General features: G+C 39.0%; 1 non-coding gene across 1 annotated transcript; it reads left to right on the top strand.

Moving 5' to 3' along the window:
* The first annotated feature begins 637 nt into the window (after positions 1-637).
* LOC143856859 (small nucleolar RNA R71) lies at positions 638-744 on the top strand. Its single transcript, XR_013238401.1, has one exon. It is a non-coding gene; the product is annotated as a small nucleolar RNA R71 (small nucleolar RNA).
* The last annotated feature ends 17,388 nt before the right edge of the window (positions 745-18,132 follow it).

The raw sequence follows: 18,132 nt of genomic DNA, 5'->3' as shown, positions 1-18,132 counted from the left end.
TTGTTTTTGAAAACCCGGCGGTTGCTGATTTGAAACATTATTAATCATGGAGTTTTGAAAAGTAGGAGGGGAAGGGGATGGCAGAACAAAAGTGGGAGGGAAGGTTGGCCTAGGTTGGCCGAATTGGCCTTGGCCTTGGAAATTAGATGGTCCACCTTGACTCCATGAAAAGTTGGGATGATTTCTCCATCCCGAATTATAAGTGCTAGAATAAGGATTATTAGAATACAAAGCACTTACATTCTCATTAGAATTACCAAATTTAGCAAGAGTTGGGCACTCTTCCATGACATGGTCCGTGGCTTGAAACCAACTACACATAGGAACACTATGTGCAATTTGATTGACTTGTGAAGGTCCTTTGACAACTATGGCTTCTAGCCTTTTGATTAGGCTATCAAGATGGGCCTCTTTTGCCATGGCACCCTCTATTAGAAATCCCTTACTTGAAGTGGCTCTCTCACCGTCTTGAGTGAATTCCCACTCTCTTATTTTTTTCGCCAAATCAAGTAAGAAGTTCCATGCCGCGGCCTCATCCGTGAAAGATGTAAAACCGTTAGGACACATGGATTCAAGAAGTTGCTTTGTTTGGTAATCTATGCCCTCATAAACAATTTGGCATAAGTGCCACAAATCAATTCCATGGTGAGGACACTCTTGGAGTAGGTCTTTGAACCTCTCCATAAACTTAGAAAATGACTCTAATGGCTTTTGTTTGAATTGTAAAATATCGTTCCTAAGCTTATTAGTTTTATGTAATGGAAAAAACTTTTTTAGGAAAGCGGCGAACTCCTCCTAAGTGGTGATGGAGTTCGTTGGTAAGCCATAGAGCCACTTCTTGGCTCCATCCTTGAGTGAAAACGTAATAAACCGCACTTTTACCGCATCATCGGTAAGTTGTTGCAACTTAATCAAAGCACATACATCTTCAAACTCACGGAAAAATAAATAAGCATCCTCCGAAGGGAGGCCATGAAAACGAGGAAGCAAAGAAATAAATTGCGATTTTAGCTCAAAATTATTGCCCTGTGCAATCGGCAATCTAATGCAAGAAGGTTGCGCGGTTCGGGCCGGATAGAAGCGATCGCGCAAACTCTTGGGCGTCTCTTGTTCTTCCGCCATGACTACTTGATTTGGATTTGGTGCGATGTCTTCCGCCGTCTCTAACTGGTTTGCTCTTTCTAGTCGATTGGCCGAGTTCCGCACCCAACCTGCACTCATAAACACAAGAAAACCAAGTAAGAGGGATGGATAGCCAAGAAACCAAAAATATAACTAAACTAAAAATAACTACTAATCTAACACTTCGAATAATTAAGATTCTAATGCAACTCTCTTCCCCGGCAACGGCGCTAAAAACTTGTTAGAGATATTAAATAACCGCAAGTGCACGGATCGTGTAAATACGGGTCGAACTCAGGGAAGAGAAATCTAGTTGTCACTCCTATTCTTGTACCGATTAGAATACTCGCTATGATATAATGTTGCCTGGAATGGACTCAGGATTTCCGTGGACTTAGACCTCGGAGCCAACACTATATGTAAGCGTGTATTCTATTCAATCTAAGAATCAAATTCAACTACGATCTTGATTTGGAAATCTTAATTTAGGCAAAGTGTACCAAAATTCTAATGATCTTGATTAACTACTTATCTAATCTAATTAGAAAACTAAAATTCTAAAGGCCTAAGTTAATTGAAAAATTGCGAAAGTAATTTGGAATAGTGTAAAAATCTTAATTCAATATAAAAGTTTACTTAGGGTTAGAATCCACCATGGGTTTGGATTAGATTGATTAATTAAAACATCTCTTGAATTGGGTTGAAAATTCAATTAACTAGTCAATAAGGGATAAGATCAAAGGGATGTCATTCCTTATAAGTAATTAATCAAATCCACTCTCCAATTTACATTGATTATATAGAACTTTATATTTGTTAATCAACAATCATTCATACGAAAGGGGAAAGCCAATGGCATGAATGATTGGGATTTTTCAAACACAAAATCCTACACAATTTTTCAATTGAGTAGATTGATTTAATTAAAAATATTTCTCCTTCCCCATGGCTTCAACTAAACCCTAAGTAATTAGGATTTAGTTATTCATGAAGAAGGGAAGAAAAATAAAAATAAAAGAGATAGATGGGAGAAACAGTGCCATGTATAATTACTTGAAAATAAAATTAAAAGAAAAATAAACTCTCCAGTAATTTGAATTGAAATAAAAATACATCAACTTGAACTTGAAAAATAAATAACAAAAAAAACAAAAAGAACGTATTCTTTTTCTTCTCCAATCTTTGGTTGAATCTTCCTCCTTCAAGCTTTAATGTCACCTTGAGTTTGAATGGTGGATGATTGATCCTTGGTTGAGAGTAGAAAAGAAAAAGAACATGAAAGAGAACAAGAAAACCTAAGAGAGAGAGAGAGAGAGCTTGAGAATGGTGGAGAATTGTAGAGAGAATGGAGAGAGATGTAGATTTCTCTTCAATATAATACTTTTTTCCCTTTCTATCTTCAACACTCAAGAAAAACACTAACTTTTGGAAAGTGTATTGTAATTTTGGAAATCACCAACTGTAGTTGGCAATTTTGTGACTTTGAGTATTTGTTGGTAATGGCAAACTTCCTCTTTTCTTTCTTCATAATTTCAGCCACTTGGTATTCCCTTTTAGTAAATTTTTGTTGACTTTTCTCTTGCTCCTCTTACTCTTAGGTGGGAATTGGTGCTCTTTTGCTACGAAACAAAATAGCATGATTATACATATATTAGAAACCATATAAAATCTCATAGAAATAGGGAATGAATTTTAGCAAATGTAAGTGGGTCCCACCATTGTTGCATATAATAGCAACAAAGTAAATTAGAAACTACTATTGTTATACCCAAACCAAAACGTGGGAATGAGTGCATGCTATTTTCCTCCCATGTCCAAGTGGGTCCCACTTGCATGTATAGCAATTAGGAAATTGCTATTTTTCTCCAAAGAAAAACGTGGGCTACTTTTGCATGTAATACATGCCATCATGCCTCTTTTATTTCCAGCAATAACTGATTCCAGCTTCTCATTCCAGCAGCTTTGCTAATTCCAGCAACCTGATTCCATTCCAGTTCAATTCCAATTCGATTCCAGCAGCTTTGCTAATTCCAGCAACCTGATTCCATTCCAGTTCAATTCCAATTCGATTCCAGCAGCTTTGCTAATTCCAGCAACTGATTCCAGCTTCTGATTCCAGCAGCAACATGGAATTCCAGCAGCTTTAATTCGATTCCAGCAACTGATTCCAGCAGCAACATTGAATTCCAGCAGCTTTAATTCGATTCTAGCAACTGATTCCAGCAGCTTTAATTCGATTCGAGCAACTGATTCCAGTAGCTTTAATTCGATTCCAGCAACTGATTCCAGCAGCAACATGGAATTCCAGCAACTGATTCCAGCAGCAACATGGAATTCCAGCAGCTTTAATTCGATTCCAGTAACTGATTCCAGCAGCTTTAATTCGATTCCAGCAACTTGGAATTCAGTGTGGTGTAATCCGAACCATTCATTTTAATACTAAAATACGAATCAGTTGTTTTCCCAATTTGCCTTCCCAAATTTGTAACCGGCAGTGAGAAGGTAGAGATCCAAATCACACACTTCATCTTTGCAAACCATATAGATCCTTGAATTTTCTTTGCAATTCTATCTCTTAGCTCTATTTTCTGTGAAAATCTAGAAAACAACCTGAAACACCAAAAACACAAAAAATACCTTAGTAGCACCGCTTTAAATGAGAGAAATGCGTGCTTTTCCTACCTATAATTCACACATAAATGTTCTCATCAGGCACCAATCCTAGTCTAATCTTGCGGAGTCAAGGAAGTCTCGACTCATGACAGACATGTGAGTGTACTAGGACCGCATTTGTAGCCACACGAAGTGAACTACTCTAGTCTATCAATGGGTCAAGGCTCCTAACTCTAGGCTCCACATGTGTGAGCAACACATGTTCATCCCCATATGAATCCGATATATATATATGTAAACTCGGGCACTACCTAGTTGGATTTCACTAAGTCAGTAAGTATATACATAATATATAAAACAAAGTAGGGCTCCGGACTCAATCTATCGGGCACTATGCGTATGAACCATACTTAATATGTATAACAAAAGTACGCCCAATGTTATACATAGTATGCTTCATTGCTCATCGGCTGCTGTAAACACAAGTACGCCTAGTGTTTACGGCTGCAGCACTGGCGCATAGCTTGGAAATAGATTCAACGGCCCATAGGGTAATGACATCCCGTCCGGTACGCGCCAAATCTATCCTGTGGAGCCAACAATAAAAACAACGAAAGAAATAAAATACAATGAAAGAAATAAAGAATATGATAATGCATGTTGTGCAGTGTGTAAATCCCTTATTTTAATTTACGCACCTATTTGGTGCCCCTGGCATTCTAACGGAAAAGGTTCCCATTTAAAATGATTTTAGTCCAAATTTCTTCCAAAATTAGTAAAAGTGGCATTTTTACAGAGTTAGACAATGTTCTAAGAATTCCCCAGTAGAGTCGCCAGCCTGTGGACCCCGATCCCGAGGATGGTGGGCGAGGGACACGAGATCCCACGTCGATCCTCTAAGATCTCCACAATGTGAAGGAGAGCTCTACCAAGGAACTCTCAAAATGGTGCCACTCACAGCATGGGTGGCGATATAAATGAGATCCCTCTCGATTCAAAGACTAGCCCGGAATAAGATGTACCTATAACAAAGAAGAGTCGCCATCCAAGGAAGTAGGCCCTGGATCCCATGAAATACTCTGTTGCAACGGATAACCAGAGATACAAAAGTCCGTGCCTGATGACGAATGGGGAAGGTGTTAAGCGCCCCCAATTCGCCCAAGTGCAAGCACCTGGTCTCTTACGCCATTTTTAAATAATTTTGAAGAGTTTTGGGCTAAAATCATGTGAAATGGGAACGAGTACCTCCGAAGAAACGTCTATCTAAGCATGCATGACCCGGGGATGAGTAAAAGAAAATAAACATCCAAATCCTAACTCACCGCATCTACTTCTAACCCATCACATCTAAGAAAGCAATAACATTCGCATGCACAGCTACAGCTAAGCAAGTAATACCAGATATGATAAGCAGAAAAGCAGTAAATATCTACAGCTAAGCATATGATCATGATAAGTAAGCAAATAAATGCCGCAGCTAAGCATGTAAATAAGCATGTGAAACTAAACGCACAAGGAATAAGCAAACTGAAAGTAAACACACAAGGAACCAAAGACAAACACACGATAAGCTAAAAGATGCGAGGAAAAAAAGGAATCAGAAAATAGACGGTATGCGTAAACTCAAAATGCCAGGGAAAAGAAAATGGGACATACGATAGACTCAGGGAGCGATTCTAAAGGAATCGAGCTCAGTGATCCTGATCCGCTAAAGATCAGACAAGTCTCGCGATCGTCATAGCCTATCGTTGGGCTCAGCTAGGACAATCCCTGTAAAGGGGCCATGCTACGTCGTCGCCCATCCCAAAACCCGATAAAATGTCGGAAAGCCAATAAAACCGGCAAACCACGATCAAAATCGGAAATGAAATGAAAAGAAGGCTCCGAGTGACCTAGCAATCACCATCCTTGCCCATTTTGGTTTTTGTATTTTTGGGAAAAGCTTGAAAGATATTTTTAGATGCTGAAATGATTTTTTTTAAGGGTTTAAATGATTTTATTGAAAAGTTTGACTAAACTTGGGACGAAAATCCCAAGCTGCCTACGTACCCTGTGGAAAGGGATCAAGCCAACGTAGTTTGAAACAGCATTTCGAAATACGCTTTGAGTGTTTTTTTATATTTTTTGGATTATTGTTATTTGATTTTTATGTATTTTTATCCCTTTTGATCGAAAGGGGGTTTTGGCTCAAGAGGTTGCCGTCCGTCATCGTCTAAACCCGAGAGTGTTCCTGTAATCGTGGGAATCCTGAAACTCGAAAAGGATCCCGAGGAACATAAGGAGAATGACTCTGAATGAAAAAGAAACTCGAGGGAACGTCCCTGTAATCGATGGAATCCCGAAGCTCGAGCATACATCAGCCCCGATAATCATCTTTGGAAATTAATATCAGTACACCCACGTTTAGATATTTCCCCAACCCATCTTCAAGCTCACAGAGCCAAGGAAATGGTGCATACGGGCCTGAATTTGACATGACGGAGTGAAAATACAATCATTTCACATGCTCAAAATTACATAGCAAAGACAATTGTGCCTAGCCTCAAAATTCGACAGACTAAACGAGCATCATAAATTTCTTTGATAAAGTAGGGACTATGTTGGGGTAAGAAAGAACATACATCACTGGCAAATATTGGCATTTATGAAGCAATCAAACAAGAAGAACAGAGGATCAAGGCATTAAGATGGAAAACACACAACCAAGAAAGACAATTTGCAATGACATAGAATGAGTAGAAGTGAGATATGTTATCTAATTGCAGGGATCAAGAGCTGAGCGGGGGTCGCTTCCGCACCTCCTGAGATCCATGAGAACACCGCAAATTCCGCCCAAAAATCTGGGGCGCTAGCAAATGGGGCTCGGAAATGGTGCCGAGGTTCGCGAATCCTTCCTTTTCTCTACTGTAAGTTAAACCCAATTGATCTCTTCAGTCTCAATTTTCACCCATATCAGTGAAATTGGCGGTGGTCATAGACCCTATGGCGGAAATTACGGTTGTGAGCTAGGCACCCGAACCCTTTTCTCCTACCATTTGCATGCCGCCAAGCTCTTAAACACAGATGAAAGCAAGGAGGTGGTCGGACAACGAAAAAAGGGTGGCCGGGGAAGGAGGTTTCCAAGATTAGAGAGGGTTTAAATGGAATAGGGTTTAGATTTAGCTGGGTTACGTATGGGTTTTGAAGTGGAGAAATGGGAAATGTGGCTGTGAAGAATGGGGTAGAAGGAAGGTGGAGACGATAGATCCGGTCGGAATCCGGCCGGAAAAGATGTCGGGGAAGAGGGATAAGGGGGTCGAACTCTCTTTCATACCTTCTCTCTGATTGAAGCAATGGAGGTGGGTGATAAAAGAAGGTGAGGGTTTCAATGGAGGTTAACAAAACAAGGGCTTGGAGGTAGAAGAAGGTCGGGACCGGAATCGGGGCTCTGGGAATGTGGCCGGAGGGTGGCTCGACGGTGGTAGCAATCGGAGGCGATCGGATTCCGGCAAGGCCACCGGAATCAATGGAGGTTGGGGGTGAATTTGAAATGGGTTTTGGTGCTGAAAATTGAGGAGGTAGGGGGTGGCTGTGGTAATGGTAGAAGAAGATGGCCGGCCGGCCGGCGGGAATGAGGGTAGAGATGGTGAGATAGAAGAGGGTTTAGGCGAAATGGGGTTATGGTAGTCGGTGGCGGCTGGTGGTCGGAGAAGATGGACGGAGGTGGTGTTCGATGGAGGTGGGAAGATGGCGATGGTGGCAGCAAACCCTCCCTATTTCCTTCCTTGCTCTCTTAGTTTCTCTCTTCCCCTCTCTCTCTGCTTTTTTCCTCTCTCTGTTTTTTTTTTTTTTTAATGGTGGTGTCGGTGGTGATGGGGAAGATGGTGGAGGTATTGGAGGAGATGGAGGTGCAAATCAGGGTGGGTTGCAGAGGGATGGTGCCGAAATTAATGGAGGAGGTTGAAGAAGATGGTCGTAGGTGGTAGTGGCTGGAGATCGATGGAGGTTGAGATGGGTTTGGGTTTGGTCGGATTCCGGCAAGCTTGCCGGAATCAATGGAGATAGTGGCGGAAATGAAGAAATGGTGGTGGTAAAAAATGGTGGAAGAGGTGGAAAAGGGTTTTGGTTTTGGAGGTGGTGGTTGACGGTGGTGGTGGAGTTGGTTTGGCCAGTCTCCTTCTCCTTCCTCTCTCTGTTTTGTTTCTTTTTTTTTTCTAAGAAAAATGGGGCTTCCTTCTTCTCTCCCTCCCTGCTAAAAAAATGGGAAAATCCTCCTCCTATTCTCACGAGCTCCCATGGAATTTTATACCTAGGGTTTTTTACCTCACTCTAATCCTAGCCATCCATTTGTTTCCTTCTCATCTCAGCCATCCATCTCTCTCTTTTAGCCTTAATGCCCTCTTAGAAACCCTAAAACCTAGAATATTCTAGTTGATATAAGCCCTACACTTCACCTCTTTGATCTAATGGCCTATGCTTGTGGCTTGTAGAGAAAGAAATGCAAGCTTCCAAAAATGCCCCTCTGAGAGGAGGATTTTACCCTTTTATCAACATCCCTATTACCCCGCCTTTTTTTTTGCTTTAATTGGCACCCATGCTCGGCTATCCCACCCCTTTTTACAAAGAGAAACATATATTTGCCCTCTCTTTCTTCCATGGACAACCTTTTTTAGCGTACTTTCTACGCTTGAAGGGGGGGCTACGCAAGAACAGGGGTAGAGTTAATTATTATTATATCTATATATTTTTTTTTTAGGGAAATGATATTGACACAACCATATTTTGATATGGGTACAGACTCAGTTCGTCTTTTCCCCTTTAATTAGCTTGCAAGAGCTGTCTTGGGTGTAATAACTTCTTAACAGCTCTTTAAACACTAAGACGAAGTGAGTTAGCGCACATCAAAATATGGTGTGGGGGTATCATTAAAACTCGGGGAATCCAAATAGAGGGGCGCCCACACCGAAATGCGAGACGCATCCTGGTACATTTTCAATTTTATTGAAAATGCAAGGGAAGGTTGGGACTTGCAAACAGAGGGTACAAATGGGACCTGGTGATTATCTGAGTTTCAATGGGACTTCAAAAATTATTTGAAAATGAGGATATTTTGGGCTCTTTCGCATTCGGGCTCAGCTCTTTGGGAATTTGGGGATTCGGTTCGGGACCTCAACTCAACTTCGGGATTGGGATCTTATTCGATTTTGGGAAAAATTGTCCGGTCAAAATGGGGTGTCTACACTAATGCGACATAAGTCTGAGACCTTTGAAAAGTTCAAAGAGTTCAAGAGTGAAGTAACAAACCAGCTAAATAAGAAGATTAAGACATTTCGCTCTGATAGGAGAGGAGAGTACCTCTTGGATGAGTTTAAGGACTAGTTAAAAGAAAACATAATAGTTTCTCAATGGACTCTGCCTACAACACCAGAGTTAAATGGTGTGTCAGAGAGGAGAAATCGAACACTATTAGACATGGTTCGATCTATGATGAGCTTTGCATAAGCTCCTCTATTTCTATGGGGATTCGCTCTAGAAACGACGCTCTACATCCTTAATCGAATACCAACTAAATCAGTACCAAGGACTCCATATGAGATATGGACACGCAGAAAACCCACATTGAATCATATGAGGGTGTGGGGTTGTCCTGCCCATGTTAAAAAGAAAGGTGTTGAAAAGTTGGAGGCACGACCCATTAGGTGTCTCTTTATTGGATATCCTAAAGAAACGAAGGGTTATATGTTTTATAACCCTGGCGAACAAAATTGTTTTCTAAGCCGGAATGCCGCATTCATTTAAGATGCGAGCGGAAAGGATAGGATTTCCTTAGAAGAGCAACCCAAAAATCCAGTGGAGAGATATGAGGAAGTTGAGCAAGTACCCACTAAACATATTCTAACACTCCGACGTAGTACTAAGGAGGTCAGACAACCCGATAGAATTGTCTTCTTAGGTGAAGCGAACACAGAAGATATAGATCCCCTTAAGTACAAAGAGGCGATGTTAGACATCGATGCGGGAAAATGGATAGAACCTTCATTTTGATCAAGCAGTTAAAGAGTTTGGCTTCTGTCAAAACGTGGATGAGGCTTGTGTTTACAAGAAGGTCAGTGGGAGCACGGTAACATTCTTGGTTCTTGCAGAAACTTCATTTTGACAGAACCCTAAATAAGCTTGTTTGAATCAAAATCTTTCATTTTAGTGAATTATTAGTGTCCCAAAATTCACCCTAGGGTACATGTTAGCCCAAGGTTTCCCATGGGTTCAACTAATCACATTCACCTTATTGTTTTGATGCTAGCAAACTCAAATTGATTAGTCTTTACGGACTAATGTGTTGCTTTGTAGTATTGTGCCTTAGACAGAAAATTCAAATGTCAAACAAAAACTAGCATATCTAGCACAACATAACTCAACACATGGCTTGCGGATCAACATGCACAATGAACCAAACGACCTTACACATATATTGGAGACATCATCCTTGGAAGACGTTCAAGTCAAGAGCTCAAGCCAAAAATCCCAGAAGCATGCCTTGCAATGTGCCAAGAGAAGCTTGGAGATGAACTAACATTGGTGACCACCTCATGTACCATTGAAGCTATTCAAAGAATGGAGGAAGTCACAAGACCCAAAGCAAGGTAAAGAGTTCACTCACAAGTTGAAGATGTCCAAGAAAGTGCTAAGGAGCTAAGACAATCCAAGACTCAAGGTTCAACACTTTATAGATTGTATTGGATTCCTCTTGTTAAAATGTATTTACACTTTCAAAAGGTTTTCAAATGGTTTTCATAAACAAATTTGACATCTTTGGAAACCATCCACACAACCCAAAATCTGTTTGAAAACCTTGGACAAAAGCCCAAAGACCATGGCCCAAAGCCGTAAAATTTCAATATGTAAAACTAAGTTTTCAAAACAGGGCCGGTTGACCGGAGTCTCCCGGGCGACTGCAGGAAGTGTGCTGGAACTCCAGCACCTACCCAAACTTAGAGGGTTGGTCGACCTAGTCACCCACGTCGACCGCGGATGGGCTTCTAGAAATTCAGAAGCCATCCAGCATGGTCGGGCCGGTCGACCGCCATAGGGACCGTGGATAGGGTTCTTGACCAAAAATAAAATGTCCAGATTGCTCATGGCGGGCGACCGCGACACCCCCGGTCGACCGCGACGGTTCAAATTTTCAAAATAAAAAGTGAGCGCTTGAAACAGCGGACGACTGCGACACCCCTGTCGACCGCGCCCGTCTCGAAAAATAGCCGTTCGGGCTTGAGCAACTTTGATTTTATTGACCAATTATTTACGGTTTTGCCCCCAAACGGTCATATTACTACTTGGGCTATATATACCCTATCCTTGACCATCTAAATATCCTTTTTGAAAAATCATTTCACATCTATTTGAGCCTAAACTTTCAAATCTAAGGTTTTTAGTTTTATCCACTTCAATGCTTTGATTTATGAATCTACATTCAACAAGAGAATCTCCATAGGAATTTTTTTTTGCATAATCTTTTGGAGAGTTTGTGAGCTATTATCTTCGTATCAAGCCTAATCAAGAGGCTAAGAAAGTTTTTCATTTCTAGTTCTTTATTGTAATCGAGGGTCTACAATTCGGCCCGTAAAGAAAGGTTAATCCGGTGCAAAGAGGGTTTGTTCCTTCGGAGGCAGTTTGCAAAGAGGGTTTGTTGCCTTAGAGGCGGAGAAGGTTCTTGTATAGCTCGGGGATTTGGATATAATAAAATCTCACCTTAGTGAAGTGCTCAAGGAGACAAACTTGGAAGAGTGGAGTAGGTCTAGTTGAAGACCGAACCACTATAAAATCATGTGTACTTCATGTGTAGTATTTTCTCTATCCCCTCTATCTCTTCTCTATGAATGCCTCTTTATCTCTAGGTAGTTCATAATCATCTTTGTTATATTATATTAACTAACTAGGAAATCATCTTGTGTAATCTAGTAACTAAAATCTTAAAAGTGCTTTAAGATCTCAAATCCACACAACTAAGCTAAAACTTGATTAGCACAAGTTTAGATCAAGGGTGAATCTTAAAAGAGATTTAGAAAGAGCAAAATTTGAAAAAGGGAAACAATTCACCCCCTCTTGGTTGCCCACTTGGGATTTCAATTAGCATCAAAGCTAAAGGCTCTTACAAAGGTTTTCACTTAAAAATCTTTAAGAGAAAAGATCCTTCGGCAACCAATGGGTTCTAGACTTTCCTCTTACAAAGGTTTTCACCCCCTCTTGGTTGCCCACTTGGGATTTCAATTAGCATCAAAGCTAAAGGCTCTTACAAAGGTTTTCACTTAAAAATCTTTAAGAGAAAAGATCCTTCGGCAACCAATGGGTTCTAGACTTTCCTCTTTTGATGGTTCAATTTACGGATCCTGGTCGATCCGTATGAAGACATATTTAAAGAGTCTAGAGTTTGGTGTTTGACAAATAATTGAAAAAGAGGTTATTTTTCCTACTTCTAGAAAACTAACTGAGAAAGACACCAAACAATTCATTTTACATTCTAAGGCTAAAATTGCTTTGTGTTGTGCATTGTCTCCTTGCATTTATGATAAAATTGAATCTTGTAAGAGTACCAAGGAGATATGAATTTTATTAGAAAACACCTATAAGCAAAATATAAATCCAATGGTATTAGAAGAATTTAATAAGAAGATGAAAATGAAACCATGTCATATGAAGAACTATATGATACTTGTGAAAAATTCCACAATAAATTAATGGAAGAGGTATCAAAAAATGACATTTTAACAAAGGACATGGATAGATTGAAAAATGAATTTGATATGCTATTAGCTAAAGAAGAAAGACTAAATAAACTAAATGAAGAACTTGAAGCTAAAAACAATGAGCTAAATGAAAAATACAAGTTCTTAAAAGAAGATGAAGAAGAACTAAGTACTAATTCATCTCATGAAATAGACTATTTAGAGGATAAAGTAAAAGAGATGAAATTAGTAAATGAAGAACTTTTATTGAAAAACCAAAGACTACAAGAAGAAAAAGATAAACATGCTTGTCCTCATTTGCAATCTTATGGTTCCATTTGCTCCTCATCTACTAATTATTATTCTTGTACTTATTGTGGTAGATTAGGACATCACAAATCTAGATGTAGGTTTAGATTTGTGAAATCTTACAAGTTTGTGTGGGTTAGAAAAGATACACTCTATAGAACAAACTTGGTGGTCCCAAGTTGGTTTGGGTTCCAAAACCCCTCACTTGAATCTTAATCATGATTGTATTTTAGATTTAGGGGTTTGTGCTTAAATGTTAAATCTTTTGAGAATTGTTTCCTAGATACAAATTACAAATCTTGATTGATCATCTTGTATCTAGGTTGTGCATGAATATGTATATCTTTTATAATTTTGTATGATGGATGCTATACTTTTAAAGTAGATTGAATCTCTTGCATCTAGTTGTATGTGCTTCATTGATTATATCATTTAAAAATGAATTATAGATACAAAATATCTTGCTTGATCCTTATGTATCTATAAGGTAGTGTTCATACCATTTCTGACATGACTCATTTTGCATAATTAATCTTATAAAATCATTTCATTGTGCCTAGAAGAACACCTTCACCTATGATGGTATGACCATGTACTTAAGTCTAAGTGCTTTGTATCTCACTTGAAACTTATTCATGCACTTAGTACCCTTATTAACCCATAGGATTAGCCTAAGTGGTTTAAGATAGATCTTTAAACCTAGATATATTCTAAACTTGAATCCAAATAGGTTGAATGTGTTGTGAGATGAGCAAAAATGGGTCTAAACATAAAACTTAATGAGTCACCTTACACTTGGTTAAAATCTTAAGGAGTTCATAAGTCTTATTGCATTTGCCCAAGGTCTCACTCTCCTGTGATAATCCTTGAAAATTCTTGGCCCTTAAGAACATTCCCCAGATCTTAAAGTCTTACTAGTGTTAAGGGAACTTGCAAATGTAACTTAGTTCAATGAAAGAATCATGATCCATCTTGATTGAACTCACCAAACTCAAATCTTCACTCTTATCATGTGCTTTTGAAGTTAAGTACATTACTCACCATGATAAGATCCATTAGTTATGCACTCATTGTAATATCTTTAGCCATTTTGCTTTGTCATGCCTTGCTTCTTAAGTTTTACCCAAGGCCAATGACAAATACTTATGTAGAGAGCCAAATTGTCTCATTTGTATACTTATATAGACTGTTATGATATGCTCACATTATCCATTACCCCATTTGTTGTGCTTAAAATGTAAATCTTATAGATTGAAAAAACAATTGCTTATCATGCACGGTACTTGTTAAAACTCTATGATAAGCATTAGGAGAGCTTAAAATATTATATCATCATTAGTTTCATGGGTAATAGAAGTAGCTTAAAGTATTTTAACACCCTTCACCTATGCCCGTCCACATAGCTCTACCTGAAACCAAACATAGGAATGTTTCACACTACCATACTGTATCTCTATGTTTGATTGTCCTTATAATGTATGTTTCACTTTAAATATCTCATATTCATGATAAGTAGATATGGGGAGTAGCTATTGCACTACTTGGCATTATATTTTGAACTTTCACAGTTAAAATCTTCTTTTTTGCTGCTGCCAAAAGGGGGAGAATTTTGGACTTGATTAGGTAGTCCATGTTCTGTATGCACCTGTTGCTTTATATTGCCATATTGCATTTTTGCATATAGTGAGGGGGAGAAATACTTTATTGTTTATAGCATTTGACTCTTATTTATCTATTCTTTTGATATCTCCTACCTCCTAATGGTTTGCGATCATAAAAAAGGGAGAGATTGTTAGCCCAAGATTTCCTATGGGTTCAAATAATCACCTTTACCTTGTTATTTTGATGCTAGCAAACCTAAATTGATTAGTCTTTATGGACTAATGTGTTGCTTTATAGTATTGTGTTGCTTTGTAGTATTGTGTCTTAGACAATAAATTCAAATGTCAAACCAAAATTAGCATATCTAGCACAATATAACTCAAAGCATGGCTTGCGGATCAACATGCACAATGAACCAAATGAGCTTACACATACATTGGACACATCATCCTTGGAAGACGTTCAAGTCAAGAGCTCAAGCCAAGTCTTTATGGACTAATGTGTTGCTTTGTAGTATTGTGTCTTAGACAATAAATTCTAATGTCAAACCAAAATTAGCATATCTAGCACAATATAACTCAACCCATGGCTTGCGGATCAACATGTACAATGATCCAAATGAGCTTACACATACATTGGAGACATCATCCTTGGAAGACGTTTAAGTCAAGAGCTCAAGCCAAAGATCCCACAAGCATGCCTAGCAATGTGCCAAGAGAAGCTTGGAGATGAACTAGCATTGGTGACCACCTCATGTACCATTGAAGTTGTTCAAAGAATGGAGGAAGTCACAAGACTAAAAGCAAGGTGAAGAGTTCACTAACAAGTTAAAGATGTCCAAGAAAGTGCTAAGGAGCCAAGACATTCCATGAAGACTCAAGGTTCAACACTTTATAGATTGTATTGGAGTCCTCTTGTTAGAATGTATTTGTACTTTCAAAAGGTTTTCAAATGGTTTTCATAAATAAATTTGACATCTATGGAAACCATCCACACACCCCGAAATCTGTCTGAAAACATTGGACAAAAGCCCAAAGACCATGGCCCAAAGCCCTAAAATTTCAGTATCTAAAATCAACTTTTCAAAACCGGGCCGGTCGACCAGGGTTCCCAAGCGACAACGGGAAGTTTGCTGGAACTCCAGCACCTACCCAAACTTAAAGAGTCGGTCGACCTAGGCACCCAGGTCGACCGTGGATGGGCTTCTAAATATCCAGAAGTCATCCAGCATGGTTGGGCCGGTCGACCACCATAGGGTCAGGCGACCGCAGATAGGACTCTGGACCAAAATAAAATGTCCAGATTGCTCATGGCGGGTGACTGCGACACCCCGGTCAACCGTGGAGGTTCGAATTTTCAAAATAAAAAGTGAGCGCCCGACAAGGCGGACGACCGCGACACCCCGGTGGATCGTGCCCATCTGGAAAAATAGTCGTTGGGGCTGGAGCGACTTTGATTTTATTGACAAGTTATTTACGGTTTTGCCCCCAAACGGTCATATTACTACTTGGGCTATATATACTCTATCCTTGATTATCTAAACAACATTTTTACAAGATCATTTCACATCTATTTGAGCTTACACTTTCAAATCTAAGGTTTTTAGTTTTATCCTATTCAATACTTTGATTTGTGAATCTACATTCAACAAGAGGATCTCCATAGGGCTTTTTATTTGCATAATCTTTTGGAGAGTTTTTGAGCTATTATCTTTGTATCGAGCCTAATCAAGAGGGTAAGAGAGTTTTTCATTTCTTGTTCTTTATTGTAATCGAGGGTCTACGATTCGGTCCGTAAAGAAAGGTGAATCCGGTGCAAAAAAGGTTTGTTCCCTTGGATGCGGTTTGGAAAGAGGGTTTGTTCCCTCAGAGGCGGAGAAGGTTCTTGTACGGCCCAGAGATTTGGCTATAGTGAAATCCCACCTTAGTGAAGTGCCCTAGGAGACAAACTTGGAAGATTTGAGTAGGTCTAGTTGAAGACCGAACCACTATAAAATCGTGTGTACTTCATGTGTGGTATTTTCTCTATCCCCTCTATCTCTTTTCTATGAATGCCTCTTTATCTCTAGGTAGTTCATAATCATCTTTGTTATATTATATTAACTAACTAGGAAATCATGTTGTGTAATCTAGTAACTAAAATTTTAAAAGTGCTTCAAGATCTCAAATCCACACAACTAAGCTAACACTAGATTAGCACAAGATTAGATCAAGGGTGAATCTTAAAAGGGATTAAAAAAGGGCAAATTTTTTAAAAGGGAACCAATTCCCCCCCTCTTGGTTGCCCACTTTGGATTTCAGTAGGTTAGGATCCCAAGTAGGCCCTTGTAAAATTTCAGAAAAATCTGATAAAAATTGCCTAATAAGACAAGCTGAGTAAGTGTATTTATCCGAACATGTATATAAAGTTATTTACAAGTATCAAGCAAAGGATAGTGAATTATCTAGTTGGGGTTTGCCCAAAGGAGAAAGAAGGAAGATACATCACTCTTTAGATGTAGGAAGAAAGGGGAGTGAGTAAAACCAATGAGAGGTTGTCTGTGAAAAGAAAAGAGGAGCAAATATAGTATTCTTTTATTCACTCTTCTTCTTTCCTGGACCATCCCATGTAGAGTAAAAAAATTGTCAGTCATGCATTAGATGGGGCTGTCCTGGGAGAAAGGGGGGACCAAAGATGGTATTTTCTTTTATAAATACCCCTTGATCTAGGGCTTTAGAGAGAAGCTCTCATTTTCGTGAAAAAAGGGCCAAAGGGGGAAAGCAAGAGCACGAGTAGAGAAACAGAGAGAGAGAGAGAGAGAGAGAGAGAGAGATTAGAGAGTGGGTTTTTCTTCTCCGATCATTCGATCGGGGCTCCGGCGAGATCTCAATCTTCAACTTCAACCTCTTAATATTGTTGTTCTTTTTTCCATTATTAGATCCTTTAACCTTCTTCTCTTTTGACTCCTATCAAAAGCCTATTTTCCCGACCAAACTTTGCCTTTTCCGGCCATCCTTCATTTTTCCGGCGATTCCAGCCAGAATCTGATAGATCTCCTCAATCTTGAATATCTACTTTATTTTTTTTCCTCCTAAGCTAATGTCATAATTATTTCTATCTTCACCGGATGTCCAATTTATTGGAAAAACCTGAGATCTGATGTTACTTTCAGAGATTTTGGTAAGATCCATACAGTTTAACCTTGATCTTGTTGATTCTGGTAACTTCTACCAAGATCCGATTGCTTCGAGCAAATAAGCCCAAAATCTGGCCATTTATCATTAAAAATCTAAGCCACGAGGTAACTTTATCATTTTTTTATTTCCAGTTTTAAGTTAGTAAGCGGAGCCTTATTTTTATCATTTTGATAACATGATGTTTGGTATGATTGAATCCTAGGCTAATTTACTACAGTTCAGATGAATTCTCTCTTTGAATTTGAGCAAAATGATAGAAAATTGATCTTGATCTCTTTTAGTGTTCTACAATGATGATTTGATTTTGTGAGATTATTTGTTACAAACTGATTCCAATTTTGATCTACTGATTACCTGCTATTTCAATTTCATCTAAAGTTTCTTTGTTTTAGAAAAGCAGTTAAGGAAATCCTCGAGAAAAATGGATTCAAGGACAACTTCTAATATTCTTACTATTTTTTAATTGATTATTCAATTTCATAGACTACTGCTGCCCTTTGTAGCGACCAATGGATTTTATTTCCATTGTCTTGATGAAATTGTGTATGTCTTACAGGGTAGTAGAAGAAGGTAGCTTTTTTAGGGAACCACAGTGATGGAAATTAGGC

The sequence above is a fragment of the Tasmannia lanceolata genome, unplaced genomic scaffold (genome assembly GCF_043159265.1).
Source record: "Tasmannia lanceolata isolate RefF3 unplaced genomic scaffold, GAP_Taslan_0.1 ptg000023l, whole genome shotgun sequence".
In the NCBI taxonomy this organism is placed as follows: Eukaryota; Viridiplantae; Streptophyta; class Magnoliopsida; order Canellales; family Winteraceae; genus Tasmannia; species Tasmannia lanceolata.
This window is presented reverse-complemented; position numbering and strand designations above follow the sequence as displayed.